The 20,894-nt window shown below is 40.3% G+C and overlaps 1 protein-coding gene across 2 annotated transcripts in view; it reads left to right on the top strand.

Annotated features, from left to right (window-relative positions):
* The window catches only part of DCDC2 (doublecortin domain containing 2), a gene marked incomplete at its 5' end in the record, with an annotated part of 125,250 nt that overhangs the window by 22,946 nt on the left and 81,410 nt on the right, over positions 1-20,894 (top strand). The window lies entirely within an intron of this gene.

Genomic DNA, 20,894 nt, shown 5'->3' with positions numbered 1-20,894 from the left:
AGCCAAAATAGGACAGATATTCACTATACATCCTAAGAAGGTCCAATTACAAAATAAAAAATAATAAAATAATATTTGTTCATTTCTCATACTTCTGAAAAGATCCCCATCTTCTAATTCTGAAGGAACTAATACAAAGTCTTTCTTTCTTTCTTTCTTTCTTTCTTTCTTTCTTTCTTTCTTTCTTTCTTTCTTTCTTTCTTTTTGCAGTACTGGGAATTAAACCCAGGGCTCACTTTCACTCAAGCTAAATCTCATTGATTATTCTACCCTCTTAAAAGTCAGGATCTTTGGTGATGTCTGTTTTTTTCCCTAGTTCTGCTGTTATCCTAGTTCACTGTTTTTTTTTTTTTTTTTAAATGGTTGTACTAAGCCAGGCGTGGTGGCGCACGCTTGTAATCCCCGCGCTTGGGAGGCGAGACAGGAGGATCACGCAGGTTTGAAGCCATCCGCGCTGACTTACGAGACCCTCTTTCAAAATTATAAAAAATAGGTCTGGGAGTCTAGCCCGGAGGTAGAAGGGCTTCCAGGAACCCCAGTACCACACTCACACACACACACACACACACACACACACACACACACACACACAAATGGTTGTACTAAATTGTAGCTGTAATTACCTTATATATAAGTCAATGGGGAAAAAAAAAAAAAAAAGAAGGGAAAACAGGAATGTTACTTGCTGTAGAGACACGGTACCCACAGTATACGTGACATGACCAGAAAGGACCTGGTGTATTTCTGCAGGGTCAGGACATGGGATAGCACTCATGGCTTCCTCTCCTACCATGCGTGCCTCTTCCCTTCTTGCCTATAATCAGTACTTTAGTTAACCTTAAACTCTGTTTAGGCTTTTAAACTAGTGATGTGGCCCAATGTTTTGATCTGGAGAGATCTGAGCACACATGCCAGGTAAGCTTTCCCGGGGTGGGGTTGAGCATTGAACAAAGTCCATCTTTCCCTTCCCATTGAAACTCTCAGAGGCTGGGGACCTGGTCTGTTTATGTTCGTCTCTGAACCACCCTGGCATCAAATGCAGGGCCTGGCATGCAGAAAGAGAGATATTGTTTGAATGATTAATAAATTGTGCTGCTTTCCTAATACACAAAAACAGCTCTAGCCAGTTTTAGCTTGAAATATTGTGGTTCCTTTATGTATTAAATTGTTTAGATATTTTGAAAATATTTAGATATTTTTGAAAATAAAGTGTTCCAGTTACTAAGGATGCATAAAAATTACTTCCAAAACTTGTTAGCAACACCCCCTGGCAATTTATTATAATTACTCAACCAGATTAATTGTACATATTAGTGGGCTTCAAGGAGAGAGGGGGTTTTGTTTCTTAATAGCATTTTTTTTTTTTTTGGTGGTACTGGGGTTCCTGGAAACCCTTCTAAGTCCGGGCTACACTCCCAGACCTATTTTATATTTTTTTAAATTTAGAAACAGGGTCTCTTAAGCCAGCGCGGCTAGCTCCGAACCAGCGCGATCCTCCTGTCTCCGCCTCCCAAGCGTGGGGATTACAAGCCTGCGCCACCACACCTGGCTCTTAATAGCATTTTTATTAGCATGTTAATTCTGACAAAAAAAAAACAACACACCCACATTAGATTGTTTTAGCAAGTGATTTTTTTTTTTTTTTTTTTTTTTTTTTTTTTTGGTGGTACTAGGGGTGGAACCCAGAGGCTTTCTACCTCCGGGCTATACTCCCAGACCTTTTCAAAAATATTTTATTTGGAAACAGGGTCTCACTAAGTTGCTGAGAGCCTCACTAAGTAGCTGAGGCTGGCTTCGAACCCGTGTGATCCTCCTGTCTCAGCCTCCCAAGCACGGGGATTACAAGCATGTGCCACCACGCCCGGCTAGCAAGTGATTTTTGAAATTGAATTAAAGACTGAATAGAGGAAGGAATGTGGTATCAGGGAGTCAAAGTTAGTGGTAAAGTAAGATAAATTACAGTTAGCAAGATTTAATACACAAAAGAGTGGCTTAATGGGTGAATGATTGAATGAATAATTAGGTAACCCCTGAAACCGTCATGGTGGTCTGAACTTCATATATAGTTACTGTTGTTAAAATTTTACCATTTAGTATGAATGTACCATCTAATATTAGCCAAAGAAATAGAATTTTATATAGCCATTTTTTCAAGCCTATTTGGAGGAGAATAGAATATAAAATCTTCCCTATGTAAATGGGAGGCATCCAATAAAGAACTCACTAATAATTTGACAAAAGTAATTCATGATTCCTTCAGACAATTGCAGGTGAGATGTACATGACTTAAAAGTTAATAATTAAGAGCCTTCATATATTTATCAGAAGTACGACTGCAAACAGTTTCATTTGTTATTTAAACTGCATTTGGAAGATTTTCCTCCCTAATTGATGCAAGGTACATTTTTTTTTCTGTTTCAGAAGCAGATATCTGCCACTTATTATTTAAAAAAATTAGAAGACTTAGGTAGAATTACAAAGTGCAGCTATTTATTGCAGGTCGTTTGCCCTGTGTGAGGGCAAGTCCCTTCCGTCGTTTGCTCTTTCTGCGTTAGTGGACTACGAGGCATTGTTTGGAAGCCTGGAATGTAAGATAGGGGGAACTGACGATAAAGGTGTGAAGACACCCTAACAAATGCTCAAATAAGACTGAACTTGGAGTTGCTGGCACGGTGGGTGGGCAGTTGTGCTTGTGAAAAGCTGAGCAAAGGTGGGAGCGGTAGGAATTACAGGGGACCGGAGGGAAGTCTCCCGTCTCCCATCTAGCCAGGAAAGATTTTATAGAATGGGTGACATGTCCCTTGATGTCTGCATAAAAGGACAATACCTGGAAAAGCTGGGAACAGAAGAAGACAAGCTGCTGAGTAACAATATGCATCTTTATAACACCGGAAGGGGCAGGGAAAGAGTCTGGTGTTTGCTGATTTTTAATTCAGTATTCCTTTCCCCCAAAATGCTGTATTTCTAGAGTAAAGGACCCAGTTGCTTTTTCTTGTCACTAGGTTTAACAGTGAAACTGTCTGGTTTCCAAATCTTCCACTTAGGCCTTTTTTTTAACGCATCGAGGCCTCACTGTGTGGGGGTAAGGATTCATTACAGGGCTGAAAAACACAATCGAACGCAGCCCAGCCTTCTCTTTTCTGGACTGCGTGTGTCAGTTTAAAAGACCATCCCCTGTGGCCCCTGCTTCCCCACCGCTCCGTTGCTGCGGCCCTCTACTCTTTGATCTCCAAATTCTCTCTGTCCTCCCTTGACTTGTGGCATCCTGCATGCACACAGTAATCTAGAGAGAGGGAGAACAGTGTGGAAAGGAGAGAAGAGCCTGTCTTCTGCACTGGAGAAGCAAATCTACAAGATTAAAAACAACTCTCAAGCGTTCTTCCTGGGGTCCATTTTATTTTATTTATTTATTTTTTTGAAGATATAGAGTTCATTAAGAAGATAGAAATACAGAAGACAGTACAGATGAGGGAGGGGGTGCTTCGAACGAAATCACCCTGTGGGTCCATTTTAAATAGCCAAGTTTTCTGATAGTTTTGGAGGCCGAATTCCGCTTCCTTTTGAAGCTGGGCTTCAGCGTAAGGTCGCCCAACCAACCGAGGCTTTGTTTGTACAACGTGACCCTCTCTTTTGATTTGTTGTTCTACTCTCCATGGGTATGAAGCTTGCGGAGTTTTCTTTTGATGCATATGACAGGTTTTAGAGTCTGTGGAACAGTATGTCTAGAAGTTGCATTTAGCTTGGAGTTGTTTGGTAGTTGGTAACCTGGAAACCTAATTGCAACAACAAGTGTCTTCCAAACACAGTTATTCTTCTGAGTCCTCCTAATGAAAGTAATACCGGGAGGGATCGTCCAGGAACTGACTAGCCAGCCCTGGCAAACAAACTTGCTTCTAGTTTATGGTCTTTGCTAATTGGGGTACCACAGTTTTGAAGCATGGTCAGTGAAGATTGAACCCAGGGCATTCTACCTCCAAGCTCTACCCCGTGACCTATTTAATTTTGTATTTTGAGTTAGAGTCTTGCTAAGTTTCTGAGGGTCTCTCTAAGTTGCTAAACCTGATCCCCAACCTGCAATTCTCCTGTCACAGTCTCCCAGAGTACTGGGTTACAGGCATGTACCACCATGCCCATATTCAGTGGATTAAGAAAATCCACAATCCCTGAGTTCACTGAAAAAAAAATCTACAACCCAATTAGTTCACCGAAGACTTTAGCTTGTCAGTACTAATGTTGATTGAATTATTATTTTTTTTTTCATTTGGAGGGAGAAGTAGCTATTTTCTCTGTATCCAAGAAAGGGCAAGAGGCTTGCTTTCATAAATAAATGTATATTTCTTTCCCAGTATTATTTCAGTACTATATAAGTACCCAGTATTATATAAGTACTACAATTCAATAGAAACACAATGTGCCAATTTGAATGTAAACAATCTGGTTTCTGTGGCTCTTTGCTGTTCCCTTCCCCAATATATTCACGTCTTCACTTTGGTGTTTTAGAAACAAATGCTGGTAGAATAAAAAAGAGCATGAGAAAGATTTAATGTTTTATGTGGTACTGATTTTGTATTATCGCATGATTCCTTCAATTATTTGTATTGACTACAATGAAGACATAATTAAATTTGATCTTTTTGTTGGAAGACGTGGAGTAACCACAGAAAGAGGCAGGTTGGCTCCATGGGGGAGGCTGGAAAGACCCCTCTCCAATCCTCCACTCCCCTGGGAACATTGGATGGCTAATGCTCAGTTTTTGCCTGATTTGTCTATTCTGTGCCTGTAGCTTCAGATAGCCAGCCTGCTTCTTCACCTATGTAATTTGGGGATTGCAGGGTGAAAAGAAGGTGTGGAGACAGAAATGCAGTGGTCCTCCCCCCCACCCCAGTTAATATATCAATAAACCCAAGTTAAAAAATGATTTAATTAAACTTATTTTTCTTCTTCATATTGATAGTATTCTCAGGAAAACAAACAGATAATAAAGGCTTCTCAAGAAGTTTGTCTTATTTGCAAAGGGAAGAAGGGTCAACATTCTCCTTCACCTGTGTTATTTATTGTTTTGCTTATAGTTCCCTGCTTATAGCACATTCACACACATTCTGGATAATAAAGCAGATTTTGCTGCACTAAAATTTCTCTCCAAACCTTAGGGTTTATACTCTTATCTGTAGGGAATGTCTGTCTGTCTAGATATTTTACCTGAATACTTTAGATTGGCATTGTTTGTTAATGGAAAATGGCATGGCATAGTGGAAAGGAAATAAATTTTGGAACCAAATAGACCCATTTAGAACCCAGATTCTGGGGCCGGAAGTATAATTTCCTCATTGGGAACTGAAAAAAAAAGTAATGTCTGTCTTAGAACTGTGGTTATGAAGAAATATTAAGTGATACTAAGTGTATCAGATGCTGATATTAAGTGTATCAGATGCTGAACTACATGATTGGGATGAAGGATGCGAAATGTGGTCTTGTACATCAAAAAATGACAGTTATGCGTATAGATAATAGTATTTAAGATGAAGGATGCTGCTAAGCCCACTAGTGGTGAGTGTATCAAGGGGAATGCTCGGTGTGGGGACGCCGGAAAAGGACACATCAGAGAGGGGCCGGTCAGTGGCACAGTGGATGTTGAAGCTAGGTGAAGAAGGCCACAGACACAGTCATAAACTCTTATTGCTGTGTTGGTTACTAATTTGGTCAGTACACCACAGGGGTATGATTAGCCATGAGCCTGGTCTCAGACTTGACAGAAAAGAGCTTGGGCTATACAAAGTCCACAGAGCAGTAGTCCACAGCCCTTAAGACCCTCAAATTCTGCTGCTTGCCCTTCTGTCCAGAGGCATTCAGATGTAAGTTATGGCCTCCGGTGGCTGAATTCATAAGCACCGCCTATTCAGGTGTCCAAAGCATAGCAAGGTTGTTGTCCTTTATTTCTTCCTTTTCGGGAATCGAAACGCTTTATTATCAGAAATCTAATAACGGTAAAGGTACTTTGACACTTGGGAATCCACTTGAGAATCATTAGCTGCTGGCAACTTAGTGCCAGTAGGCAAGGGACTTAGAATTAATCCGTGGCCCAGAGTAGGAGAACTTGCTAGGTTTTTTTGTGTATGGGAAGGACACAAATGCACATGGAGAAATATTCCTCTTTGGTTCTTGAACAAATAACATTTATCAAATGTCATTTGACACACCAGCTATCCTTATTAATTGCCAGGGAATTTGTTCTTCACTAGTGTGTCCTTTCTTGCTGGGAAATGGAAGAACGTTGATCTAAATTTCATTTCCTGTGCCTGCCATCTTTACCATCCGTTGGAGAGTAACGGATGCCCGGCATGAGGCGTGTGTCAAACTAAATGTATGTTAAACAGAGGCCAGTAAATGCCAGGGGAAGCACACATAAGCATGTTCACAAGGTTGCTGGAAAATTCATTTCATTTAAAAGATACTCATTTTGCTGAGGAGTAATGCCCGTTATCTTCATAAGAAGTTTATAAAGTTGAGAGAGAGAGAGAGAGAGAGAGAGAGAGAGAGAGAGAGAGAGAAGAGAGAGAGATTGACTAAAAACATTTGCTGCAGTGAAAATATATGTGAAATTATAAAAATATATGTGAAATTATATGTATGTGAAAATACATGTGAAACTTGGATACATAGTATGTACCATTAGACCTTGAAGATAGTAAAAGAAATAGTTTCCCAGTAAGTAGTGGTAGCACTGCAAGTGCCAGTAGAAATTAGGACAAAATATTTATGTAAGGTAAAGTAGAAATACTTTAGCGATGCATGCTTATAATCCCAGCATTTGGGAGGGTGAGACAGGAGGATCACAGGTTTGTGGCCAACCTCAGCTACGTAGTGAGGCCCTCTGCAGCTTACTGAGACCTTGTTTTGAAATAAAGCATAAGAAATAGGTCTGGGGGTGTAGCTCAGAGGTAGAATACCCCTGGGTTGCATCCCTAGTTCTATAAAGAAAGAAAAAGAAAAGAAAAGAAAGAAAAGAAAAGCCGGGCGTGGTGGCGCACGCCTGTAATCCCAGCATTTGGGAGGCTGAGACTGGAGGATTGTGGTTCGTGGACAGCCTCAGCTACTTAGTGAGGCCCTCTGCAAATTAGTGAGACCCAGTTTCAAAATAAAGAATAAAATATAGGGCAGGGGTGTAGCTCAGAGGTAGAATGTCCCTGGGTTCCATCCCCAAATCTGCAATAAAAAAAAAAAAGAAAGAAAAGAGATTTTTAGGGCCTGTAGTCAGAAGTCCAGGTTAGTTGGCATTAGGCCCTCAGTTTCTTCTAGTGTGAATTGGTGATGGCAATACCTAGCCTAACCTGAGCTTCCTCATAATTCAGCTCAACTCAGCTCACCAAACTCTTGCCGCCAGGGACGCTGACTGCCATGATCCTGGCTGTAAGGGCCTCCACAGATTTCTGCGGTCGTTGCCTGAAGTGGGCTCTTTCTATCTCTCTTCCTATCTTTTCGTGTTGGAACTTTGTGTGAAACTTGATCAATGATTTCAACTCAATATTACCATATATGATGGGAATTAAGAAATATTATACTAGTCCATGATCTGGGATTCAGCTCAGGAGTGGGGATGGGTGGCCTAAGATAAGAGCCAGTAAAGATGATGGTAGTAAGAATAGGGCGCTTATGAGGCTGAAAAATAGTTCCCAGTCCCTTTCATTTTATTTAGAAGCCAGAGACATGGTAAAATAAACAGGACTCATCTCCCGTTGACACACGTAATATTTGTGTCTTGTAAACAGGCCTTGATTTTATACTAATGAGAACCCTTGATATAGGCTGAGATTTGAGTGTGACCAAGGAAAGAGACAGGGTGAGCACAGTGTCCTGGATTTTCTCTGTTTTATGTTGAACAAGTAATGAAAATTCACTCTACCTGCTTACTGTACCTGGAAATTGCGGAAGATTTTGTGGAACACCTTTGTTGAAAATTTCTGGGCTAAGAATGTGGTGCTACTGCAACTAAAATCATCTTTTATTCTTCTTTGAGCAACAACATCAAAGAAACGGGGCTACTGTTATTCTGCTGAGGGCTCTTTTGCTCAGTTGGGATAGAAATTACCAAGGCAAAGGGCAGCTCTGGAATGTTCTCAAGTCCTGAGCCTTGGTGCCAGCGGCTCTCAGATCCCACAGCTAGCGGCTCTCCTCGCTGCTCTACTGGTCATGGGAGAGAGAGAGAGAGACCAACAGCTCTCCAGAACTCATGTCACTCTTCTTGCTCCTGGCCGATAGCCCTCCTGTTACCAGCTCTGGCTGCTGGCTGCTTTAGTGTCAGCAGCCTCAATGCTACCAGCTCTCAGCATAACCAGCTCAGCCAGCTCTAATGAAGACAGAAATCACAAGCAGGCAGAATTTGACCATCTGAAAGATGCTCTATTAAGACTCATGCTACAGCCCAAGGGGAAGCAGTACGGAGACTGATCTAACAATGCTGAGAGGAAGCTGCTCCTCTAGACAAAACGGTGGGCTCCTGTGCATACAGGGTCCTGCTGCCTCACCACAGATTCTCCGCTTAGTCAGGCCTGGGGAGCGGGTCCTCCTGCAGGAGTGGGGACCGCTGAAGCAGATGCAGAGGTTCAGAATTACCTGGAATGGGGACCAAGCTTTCTAAAGCCGAAGTTTTCCAGAGCAGTCATGGGGCATCCAGTACAACCACACCAGACGGAGACATTTGGGACAGCTGCGGCTGTCAAAGATGGAAGAAAGAAGCTGGGCACGGTGGCACACACCTGTACTCCCAGGACGTGGGATGCTAAGACAGGAGGTTGCAGGTTCAAGGGTGGCCTTGGTAACTCAATGGGACCTTGTTTCAAAATAAGGAGTAAAATAGGGCTGGGGTGTAGCTCAAAGGTAGAACACCCCTGGGTTCAATCCCCAGAACAACCCCCCCACCAAAATAAATAAGTAAATAAATAAATAACAAAGAAAGAGAGAAAGAAAGGAAGAAAGAAAGAAAGAAAGAAAGGAAGAAAGAAAGACAGACAAACATAAAATACTTCCTGGGAATCATAGGGCCCTTCTCTTCAGTCTCAGTATGAGGACATTGAGAGTCTCAGAGTGGAGGCCAATACCCTGGCTGTCTTTGTGGGTGGGAACTAAGATCTAAGTTATTCCTTCAAGGTGGATGGTTGATTGAGGCTTCAAGCCTCTTGGATTTTCTTCATGGGGCTTCATATCTTATGTTCCATGATAATTTTCCTATGGCTGAGAGGGAGGACTTTATGATTTGTTTGTTTGCTATAATATAAACATGGTTCCTGGAGTAATTATAAAGACAGTGACTTGCAAGCAGGTGCCTTGATTTGAGAAGAACTGGGGCAAAATGTAAGGAGGTGGGCATTTTGTTCTCTCAGTCCTGGGTGGAGCATTTGCATTCAGACCACGGAGCTCTGGAGACGCTGGTTTTGGATTATTTCAAAAGGTGATATTCCCTCCAGGACTCCTGGTTTCAAGGCTTTTTACTGAGATAGGCAGATCGGAAATATGAAGAACACTTAACTGCATCGTGTGTGAAATCCTTTCTTCTTTCTTCTGTTGTCTTTTTTATACAGTCAAAATATTTTAGATACCAAAGTGGCACTGCTCTTTGATGAGCTAGTATCATCCAAAAAATCCAGATAGAGAAGGAGAAGAAGGTGGAGGGAAATACAAAGAGAGAAGAGGGGAAAAAAAACCTTTTATTTATTTTTTTGCTAACAATATTGTCAAGCAAGAAGTATGATGTCCTAATTAATGTTTTCTTTGCAATTCTTAATGGACAAAATACAAATTTGTTTCTTTCCTTGTTTCCTTCCTTCCTTCCTTCCTTCCTTTCTTCCTTCCTTCCTTCCTTCCTTCTTTCCTTCCTTCCTTCCTCATCCCTTCCTTCCTCCTTTTCCTTTTCTGACACAGTGGCACCCCACTTATTTCTTGTTCTTAGTGGAGGTGCTCTAATCCAGGTGGCTATAGATAAGCTCAGAGTGGGCTAATCACATACAGAGATGGCCAGTGCCCTTGGTAGTCTTAAACTATTAGACTTGGAAAGTTTGTTAGTCTCCTAATGGAGAAAAAACTCCCTGTACCTTGCACATTCTTCTCTGTCTGCATCATGTGCTCTGACCTCCCGGATGGCGCAGTTTTGATGTGGAGGTGAGGTTCTTTTGACCTACTTCTACCCTTAGGGAATGCAAATATTTTCCCTAATAAGCTAGGTTCCCAGGCTAACAACAAGCCATTGTTTCTTATTGTTCTGAGCTAATAAGCTTGGTATGTGAACAAAGACCCCCTGCCTCTGCACATTAGTGACAAAACCCATGACTGATCTTCAGGAGGTAACCGTGCTTTCTCTCCTCTGTTTTAGTGGAGCAAGAAATAATTAGGGTAAATTTAGCTTGAGCATTTTTTGTTGATGTTGCTGTTTTCAACTGTCTCTTGGCTTGACAAAGCGACAGAGTCAAGTTTCTTTGAAACTAAACTCAACCCCCCATGTAATCACTCACAAGGCAGAGGAGCTTTAGTTTAGTTACAGATGGAGAGTTTGCTGGATGTCTCAGGAAGCAGTTCTATGACATTGTCAGTGCAGAGTTGTGCTGAGTATTGGGAGAATACAATAGAGGCGGATCTCTAATGTAGTTGATCTTTATATTTAAGCACTATTGAACATTTCATTTGTTTTACTTTGGATTTCAAAATAATTTTGGGAAAAAAGTTGCCAAGAGGTACAGAAAATTGTTGTTATACCTTATATCATCCAGCTTCACACAGCCATAGTACAGTTGTTGAAACTAGGAAATTGAACTTGATAGCTACCTAATAGTCTATAGAGCTTATTAGAATTTTGCCAGTTTTTCCACCAATTCCTTTGTTCTGGCCCTGGACCCAGCATTTCACTTAACTGTCATATCTCCTTAGTTTCCACCAACGGATGACTTTTCCTCAGTCTTTTTGTGACCTCAACAATTTTGAAGGCCAGCTGTTTTGTAGACTGTCCTTCAGTTTGCATTTGTATGATGTTTTCATGTGGTTTGTTTGAGATTATTCACTTTGGGGGAAAGAATGCCAGGAAACAATGTTGTACCCTGCTCACTGAACCATACCAGAAGGTACAGTTGGGGAAATAAAATTAAAAATAAGATGGCTTTCCAATCCAGAAATCCTCTCCACAAAGGCAGTGGAGAAAGAAAACATATTTATTGTTGAATAGCACGAAACCAGAATATGCTATCGTAGACCATTCTAAGGGATTACAAAGAATTTATAATTGCCAATAACCTGTTACATTATTGCCAACCTATTACATTAGTGTTTTCAAGATAACCAATAACTAGTCTTTAAGGTTAGGACAGCATCATTTGCCACAAATAATTATCCTAATTTTAGCTGGTAATCAAAGTGACTATCTTATTAGTCTTGGACTTATCCAGAGGGGAAACAAACTTCTCTTGTCTTCATGACAGGTGTTTCTGCACCATGGAGTAAGTAAGAGGAGTTATGGTCCTAGCTGCCAAAGTGAGGATCCTACTCTCCCACAGACCTGGAAAAGAGAGGTGCTGCCTTCCTTGTTTTATATTTCAGAGAAATGGCTCCTAGGTCTTTGACAAAGATATTCTCAGGCCTTGAAGGTGACCAAAGGCCTATCTAGTGTTCAAAATAATTGCATAAAATTCAAAGACAGGAGAAAGTGTTTGCAATTTTTAGTTTTCTAAAGTAAATTCTCTGAGAAAAAAGTACAGGGGAATTTCTTATTTTTGTCTGGCAGAATTGAGCCTCGTTTGACTTTGTTTTGTTTTTATGCTACTGGGGGATTGAACCTGGGACTTTCTAACACTGAGCTGCACACCTCCCAGCCCTTTTTATTTCCTGTTTTGAAAAAGGGTCTTGCTAAGTTGCCCAGCCTGGCTTGGAACTTGTAATCCTCCTGCCTTAGCCTTTTGAATAGTTAGGATTACAGGTGTGTGCCACTGCACCTGATTTCTTATTTAATTTTTAATTCTCCTAACAGTACAGGATGTGGATATATCCTATTACCGTGGGTATTAACTTTGATCATTCAGTTAGGGTATGACTGCCAGGTTTCTCCACTGTGAAGTTACTTTTTCTTTCCTTAATATAATGTCATGAGAGATAACTCAGAGAAGATGCAGATGTGCAGGTCTCTGCTTGGAAAGGATGTAGCTGTACAAGTCCTTCTTTAGGGTTTTACCCACATTAGTAGCTCTTCTCTGTAACCACTGTGATTGCACCATTTGTCTATGATGATTTCCTATTTCCATTACTCCTTCTACAAATCCTGTGTTAGTTGAATTTTAATTGTACAGAAGAGTCCTCTCATGTACTTATTTAATTACTTTTTTATATCAATGGATCATGGTTTTATATATTAGGGGTTAAGCCTGGCGTGGTGGCACACACTTGTAATCCCAGCGCTTGGGAGGCTGAGGCAGGAGGATGGCACAGGTTCAAAACCAGCCTCAGCTACTTAGTGAGGCTCTCAGCAGCTTAGTGATACCCTGTTTCCAAAAACTGTATAAAAATAGGTCTGGGAGTGTAGCCTGGAGGTAGAAAGCCCCTGGGTTCCATCCCCAGTACCACACACAGGGGTTAAGATTCAGTACTATCACAGTTCATCTTGTTTCTTAAACTTACCTACTTTAGCCATTGTGAACTTCTTCAAGATGGCTTTTGTGTCTTGACATGGCCTCAGTGATTTTCGAGCACTCTATTACGTTCCAGCACTTTATTCTAGCACAGGAAGATATACCCCAGACTCATTTTGTGGTTTTTATTTTTCCTTTTCTGGCCCTGGATTCAACTGCTTCTTCAAGGAGCCCTGGTTGCTTTCATCGTGCAGTGGTATTTACGAATCAGCACACGGAGCCAGGTGTGGTGGCGCACGCTTGCAATGCCAGTACTTGGGAGGCTGAGACAGGGGGATGGCAGGTTTGTGGCCAGTTTCATCAATTTAGTGAGAACCTCTGCAACCTAGTGAGACTGTTTCAAAGTGAAAAGTAAAATAGGGTTGGAGTGTAGCTCAGAGTGTAGCTCAGAGGTAGCACACCCCTGGGTTCAATCCTCAGTAATGCACACACACACACACACACACACACACACACACACACACACACGCCAGCATATGGGCTCCAGGGTGCTCCTTGCTGTTGAGGTGTCATTGTGTGTTGGCCTTCTCAATAGACAAAGCTAGAATGCACATATGTGTACAAATACATATGCATCTACATTTATTGCTATATTTATCCATCCCAGTACATATGCTAATTTATATTTGAGAACCGGAATTCCTACTGGTATATCTTGTTCTGTATCTCTATTTTACAACTGTCTTCTTATTTTCAGAACAGTTTTCTTAATTTGTGATTATGTGGTTTTTTTTTGTTTGTTTGTTTGTTTTTTTTTGCTGGGCTTCTTATCTTTTGTCTGTGTGTGGTCCCTTCTATTATTCTGTATGCTTCATTAAGGCAGGAAGCTTGACTGTTTCTTATTTACTAATGAATGCCCAGTGTGTAGTCCAGTGCCTGGCTCCTACTAAATAATCAATAGATGTCACTGAACAAAGGAACCTTCCACATTAAAAGTAAATGAACCACGAGACTTAAAGAGGGTTGTACTACAGGTAGCTTCAGATTTCAGAATCCAGGGTACCTTTGGAGGGAGTCTCATGCATGGAAGGTTTTCTTTCTTCTCTCCATTGGGGAACTTCCTATGTCCTTTACCACTGTGGAAAGGATGGAGATTTCTGTGGGTGACTTGTTTTCTGGGAGATTCCCTCATGCCAGATACTTCACTTGGGAGCAACAGAAACACCCATTATTTGGGACTATTCATGAGGCTAGTGTAAGGTTGGGGCAGGGCCGGAAGCTAGGAGGCGGAGCTCTGCGATTCCGGGAGGGGACCAGGCCTCCCGGTCCGGAAGGGCAGAGTTCAGAGAGGACCTGGAGAGGGAGGGAGGCATTCTCCCGCCCGCCACCGGCCCCCGCGGCCACGCGGGGGCTGGAGGCCGATCCCCCACGAATAAAGATATCCGTAAGACTTATTATGGATCTTGGCGTGTTTCTATGCTAATGGGGCACACCGCGCTCATTTAATCTTATAGCTAGTTATTCGAAAAGAGCATGGATTGGTATGTGTTGTTTTCCATCATCAAAATGAATTTCTGGAAACCAAAGTGTATTTCAGCATGAGCTCAATGAGAAAAGTGTAGTTATTATTCAAAAATGGAGAAGAGGGGCATTGGCTACTGAGGCCAGATTAATTTGAGTGGGAGATAGGCTTAAATAATTATTATTAGCCTCCTTTCCTCCTCCTTCTACACCTCCTCCTCCTCCTTTTTATTTATTGGCACTAGGGATGGAACTCAGAGGCTCTCTACCACTGAGCTACATCTCCAGTCCTTTTTGTTTTTTATTTTGAGATAGGACCTTGCCAATTTGTCCAGACTACCTTGAACTTGCGATCCTCCTGCCCCGGCCTCTCAAGTCACTGAGATTATGTGTGTGTTACTGCACTCACAACAGGCGTAATTTCTTACATTTAGCCTTTAGTTCTGTTCTAAGAAAATTTATTTTTTGAAATACATGTCTCTTTTTAAAAAAAATATACTTTTATTGGTACATTGTAGCCTCACATAATAATGTAGCTCAGAGTGGTAGGGACATATATGCAAGCCCTATCACCAACACATTGAACAGTTTTGGTCAAGGATGGAACACATTTTCCTACCCTGCAGGCATTAGGACAATGAGAGTTAAAGGCTTCATAGGTTTACTTGTGAGCAGTGGTTAATGGTGTAATCATGTTCTGGAATGGTCCTGGTTTTTAGGGCTTTTTTCTTTTTTATACTTTATTTTATTTTTATGTGGATAATGTTGAAAATGGCATACATTCAGACAGCGCTTGCTGCCCCTCGAATTCCCCTTCCCCCCCTTCCAACAGTGAGTGTCCAGGTTGACCATGCTACATTCACACTTATACACATATTCAAATGTAGCTCCTCCATTAATTAACCTCAGCCTTCTTCCTCTCCTATCCTTCCAGTCTGGTTTTGTTGAGATTTCCCCTCCATTATCTGGAGTCCCTCTGGTATTCCCAATACTCCCTAGTTTGGGTATATTAGAGAACACATATGTTTCTTCTCTTTCTGTGCTTGGCTGATCTCACTTAACATAATATTCTCCAGATCTTTCCATCTTCATGAGAATGACGTGATTTTGTTCTTTATAGCTGAGTAGAATTCCATTGTGTGTATTTCCCATAATTTTGCAACCCATTCATCTGTTGATGAAGACCTAGGTTGGTTCCATATTTTGGATATTATGAATTGTGCTGCTATGAACATGGGTATGCATATGTTACTGTAGTTCTCTGATTTCAACCCCTTTGGAAAAAAAGCCAGGAATGGTATAGCCGGATCATATGGTGGATCCATTCCCAGTTTTCTAAGGAATCTCTACACTTATCTCCATAGCGGCTGGACTAGTTTGCACTCCCACCAACAGTGTAAAAGAGTTCCTTTTTCCCCACATCATCACCAGCATTTGTTGTTATTTGACTTCTTTATGCTTGCCAGTCTGCTTGGGGCTAGATGGAATCTCAGCATAGTTTTGATTTGCATCTCCTTGATAGCTAATGATGTTGAATATTTTTTCATGTATCTATTGGCCATTTGTATCTCTTCTTTTGTGAAGTATCAATTGATTTGTGACAAAGGGGCCAAATTTTGTCTGGAGAAAAGACAGCCTTTTCAACAAATGGTGCTGGGAGAACTGGCTATTCATTTGCAGAAATATGGAACTAAATCTTTACTTCTTACTGTGTATAGGAATCAACTCGAGATGGATTAAAGACTTGGGAATTAGACCAGAGACTGTGAAGTTATTAGTGGAGGGCATAGACTCTACATTCCAATTTATAGGCATAGGCAGTAACTTTCTTGACAAGACCTCCAAAGCTCAGGAAATTAAAGCAAGAATTAACAAATTGGATGGCATCACACTAAAAAGTTTCTTCTCATCAAAAGAAACCATTAAGAACCTAAAGAGAAAGCCTACAGAATGGGAGAAAATCTTTACCAGCCACCACTCTGATAGGGGGCTAATATCCCAAATATACAAAGAGCTCATACACTAGCAAAACAAATAACCCAATCCAGAAATGGGCAACTGAATTGAATAGACATTTCGGGGCTTTTTTCAAACTCTGAGGTCCATCAGTTTCAATTTAGTTGCTATCATATTTGCCTTGTGAAATGTATGGTTACAGATGGAGCGCCTTATAACTAGTTGAAACTGAAGTTCATAGGTAACTTTATGAAAACTCCTAGTCGACCTAGTCAGTGTTTACTTTCTGCGTATCATTTTTCTCAGTTAGGAGAGGATGCCTTCTCAGACCTGGTTTGTTGTACATGTTGATGCTTCTTTGCAATCACAGAGATTTCTGTAATTGCCTTAGTAACTGCCTGACACTCAAGTTTAGCAAAGTCATATTTTTTTTAAAAAGCTTTCATTTTTGCTCAAGATGGCTTGTGTTTTGGCTACACGTTAGTATTTTTGGAGGACGTGAGACCTGCGGGGAGTTTAGAGATATTGGATGTGCGGGGTCCTCGGTCTGCAGCTGAGCACCAAAGCCTGCTCTTGGTGCACTGACTTAGCTGATGTCCCTGGGAGTCAGCTCCTGGGCAGTGCTGCACTGAATTATCCATCCTGTGCTCCTCTACTGTCCTTGGTGCCCCACCCCACAGGGGTTCAGAGTCACCCCTCCCCGCTACTGCCCTCATACATGCCGAATCCATTGGGGGTGAAAAGCCAGTACTGGCTGAAAATGTAGCTTCTCTTCTATGCCCATGGTTCGGCAAGTGGGTGAATGGCAGTCCCAGTATTAACTAGAGACTGAATGCAGGAGGTCCTGTACAGCTGGCACGTTCTTCAGTGGGGATCCTGGGGCTCAAGGATTGATTGTCATGCAGGTGGAGCCCTCAGCTCTCTGCATTCCTAGCGCAGATTTTACATTCCACAGCCTAGATCAGGTTGATAACCATAGTACCATTTGGAAAGATCGGACAAGACCAAGCGAAACAAGATAATGGAGAAGTATTAAGTATGGAGTAGTAAGAAGGAATACAAAGGAAAAGACAAACAATTCAAAAATGCTTTTTTAAAAAATGCTTGGTTAATTGGTTAATGGCAGTTCCTGTAACTTCTGAGAGTTCCCTTGGGTTAATGGGTTATTTTTTAACTTTATGGGGTTTATGTTATTCTTCTCAGCATAACATTTTGGAAAACTTGCTGGCTTAATTAGGAATGCCTGAGAAGTAGACAAGTACTGTTTGGTCTTTCTATAAGTAAAATGCCCATAGCAAATAGTGTTTAGAATGAAGTCAATAAACTCGAGGCTTAACATTATATGACTAGTATGTTTAGGATTATTTGATCTTTCAAAATAATCCACATATTATAATCCAGAGAAAAGTAAACCATAATGCCAGTAGCTTAAGTTTTTGTGATGTGTTGGGAAATGGATTTAATGGATCAAAATTTGCTGAGAAGAATTAGTGATATGAATGTTTAATTAGTCTATATTTATACTTAATGCATTACTTGAGAGTTGAGAATTTTCCAGGGAATGTATTACTTATGATGAGTATCTTATCTTTGGGTCACTTTCAATCATCATATTCTTTAATTGGCTATGTTTTGAAGCATCATATTTTATTTGTTTTCAATTGTTTTCCTGTTTCATTGAAGGGGGAGGCATTCATTTAGACAGTGGTTCAAAAAGCAAATCTGTAAACTAATGCAATAGCATTCAATATTGGCAGAAAAAGAACCCTTAACAGGAGATGATAATCCACACTTGACAGATGACCGGTCCCCTCTGGGAGTCAGCACCCAGGGCAGGGCAGAGCATGGGAGCCTGTGCAGCAGGTAGAGAGGAGTAGTTTCATCAGCTCATAGAACTAATTGGACCCTTTTGGGAAAGTTCAAAACAGCTTGCTCATTATCATTAGTGGCATCTTCTATAACAAGGTTTTTTCTGAAGTTACAGTGGTTGGATTATATTTCAAAATCATTGCTATGTAACAGTGCGGATAGATGGAAATATTCTTTCCAAAATATTTTAGCGGCTGGCCTGATTTTGACACCCTGCCTGGAATCTGGAATTTCTAGAAGTTTTGGTGGTTAAAAAAAAAATTACGGTCTTCAACCCGTTGGGATTGTACACAAATTATCATGGTAAGATCATGTAAAGAATATTTGACAGGTAGCAGCCAAATGGAGAGAAACTTGATTAGACTTGAGAAGACACTAGGACCATTAATTACATAAAATTCAACTGAATATATAACATATTCAGTTACTTATAATTCAAGAAAGAACTTATTTAAATTAGTAAAAGTGTCTATGACTTCTGATAAAAGGCTCATTTCTGCCTTGAGCAACATTAGCTGGCAGTAGGAAGAAGCTGGGTTGGGAGTCCGAGGGGACTCCGTGTGATTGTCTTTACGTGTAACTGTGTGACCCGGAGGGATGAGGGGCTCATCTTTTCCCAATCATACAGTTGGAAAAATGCCAACTAACCGCATCAGGTTGTTTTGAGGAAACAAATGTGGATAGAGATGAAGGCATTTCATAAATTTTATAGTTGTAAGTTAAACTTATTTGAAGATAACTTCCTTTTTAAGGATACTGTTGAAAGGTCAAGGTGACTCATGAAAAGTTATTCAGTTCTGAGCAAGGTATATACACAAGAAACTGGTCCTAATTATTGTTTAATCAAAGTATTTTATGTCCCAAGCACCATGAATGGGCCTTTGGGTCACTAATGAGGTGATCTACTAAGAAAACCAAAGAGATGCAGCCCGTATAAATGTTGATAATATAAGGGGGAAATATATCATAATCATGAACAATGTTGTATGAGGGCTTCAGGCAGAGTGGTGTGTGGGTGTAGGGGCAATAATGTGTCTCTCTCATGGTACATTTCCTTGTAACTTTTCCATAAAGTGCAAGTGATTTATGAATATTGGATAATATGAAAGAAAATTTTCATGTTATAGTGACTCTGCCAATTTAATGAGTACTTAAGTACAAACAGATTTTTAAAATCTTTGTTTAAGTGAGAAGTTAGACACTCTACCATCTTATCCTCCTTATATATTAAGATGTGTGATTACAATGCACCAGTTAAAAAAATAGTTAGACATATTCCTTTGGATTTACACATTCAGTGTCAGGAGAAAGATCTAGAGATAGAGATAGAGATTTGACATTCATTGACAAAATGATGCTGGTAATAACACTGAGTTTGTTGAATCTGACCAGGAAAGTATGCCGCTTAAAAAGAGAAAAGGGCAAGAATAGATTCAGAGAGAACAGCAACACTTCATGGGGCAGAGGGGAAGCAGCTATCAGCACAGGACACAGAAATAGTCACAGAAGAATGTGTCAGAGATAACACACTGCTGGTCTGTGGTAGAGTCTCAGCTATATATTCCTGGTTAGTTTTTTTCAGTACCATAGGAGATCATGTACAAGAATACCTAGATCATATACAGAAATACCAGATTAATAGCATTTAATTTTCTTAAGTTTAGTTTTTCTGAGTCCCAACGATCTCAGTGCTAGAAAAACATATTTAACATGTTAGATGTATAATATTCAGGAAAATACCCAACTTTAAAAATTGTATGTTAAATATCCATTTACTATAGAAATTAATTGATAATTTTGCATCGATCAAAAACATCTGAATTTGCTTGATTAATGCTGTATTAGTATATCTTCTCTCTATATACTTTTACTTCCAATCTACTCTTGTCCTTATATTTAAAGCATATCTCTTGTAAATAGGGCATAATTGGGCTATTTCTGTCCCTGTTTGAAGTTTTTCGTTCACTGAGTTGTTATAGGCGTGGTTGAATTTGAGTCTATCATATCATTATTTGTTTCTGTTTGTTTCATCTGATACTTATTTTTTTTTCTTTCTGGCTTTCTTCAGTTTCATCAAGTATTTGAAATATTTCATTTTTTTTTCCCTATTGGCTTTTAAGCCGTGCCTCGTGGAAGTTTTCTTAAAAAGTAATTATACTAGTACATACGATATGCACCCTTATTCATTCAAATAATATTCTCCCAGTTCACGAAGAACCTCACAACAGTATAATTCCATCTATCCTCATTCATACCTTTGTGCTCATTTTACACATTTTACTTATATATTTTTGCCATCCTCATGGATGATTGTGATTATTTTTGCTTTACAGGAATCTGTAAAAAAAAAAAGTGCTTAAAGTTACTCACACATGTCCTTCCAATGTCTGTAGTTCTCCTGTGAGATTTAGACTTCTATCCCATCTGAGCATCTGCCTTGACAATTTTTTTGGCAGTGTGGGTCTGCTCATATCAATTATCTTGACTTTCATTTGTCTAAAAAATGTCTTCATTTCACCTCCTTTTTGAAAAAAAAATGTTTTCAGGGGTATGTTCTATTATGTTTAATCCCCAAAGCCCATGGAACAAAGTCTTCATTTCCGATATTCTGTTTTTATTTTTTTTTAAGTTCTAGAATTTTTATGTGCTTCCTTTTTAGAGGTTTAATTTCTGGGCTAAAATTCTCTAACTTAGCAGCACAATTCACGATAGCCAAATTATGGAACCGACCTAGGTGTCCATCAGCAGATGAATGAATCACAAAATTATGGGGTATCCACACAATGGAATTCTACTCAGCAATAAAGAAAAAGAAAATAATGTCATTTGCAGGATAATGCTGGACCCGGAGAACCGTATGCTAAGTGAGGTCAGCCAGTCAGAGAAAGTGAAGGGCCACGTGTTTTCTGTCATTTGCAGAAGCTGGGGAGTAATTGGGATACCAGAGGG

Source organism: Muscardinus avellanarius (genome assembly GCF_963383645.1).
Source record: "Muscardinus avellanarius genome assembly, chromosome: 14".
Lineage (NCBI taxonomy): Eukaryota > Metazoa > Chordata > Mammalia > Rodentia > Gliridae > Muscardinus > Muscardinus avellanarius.
This window is presented reverse-complemented; position numbering and strand designations above follow the sequence as displayed.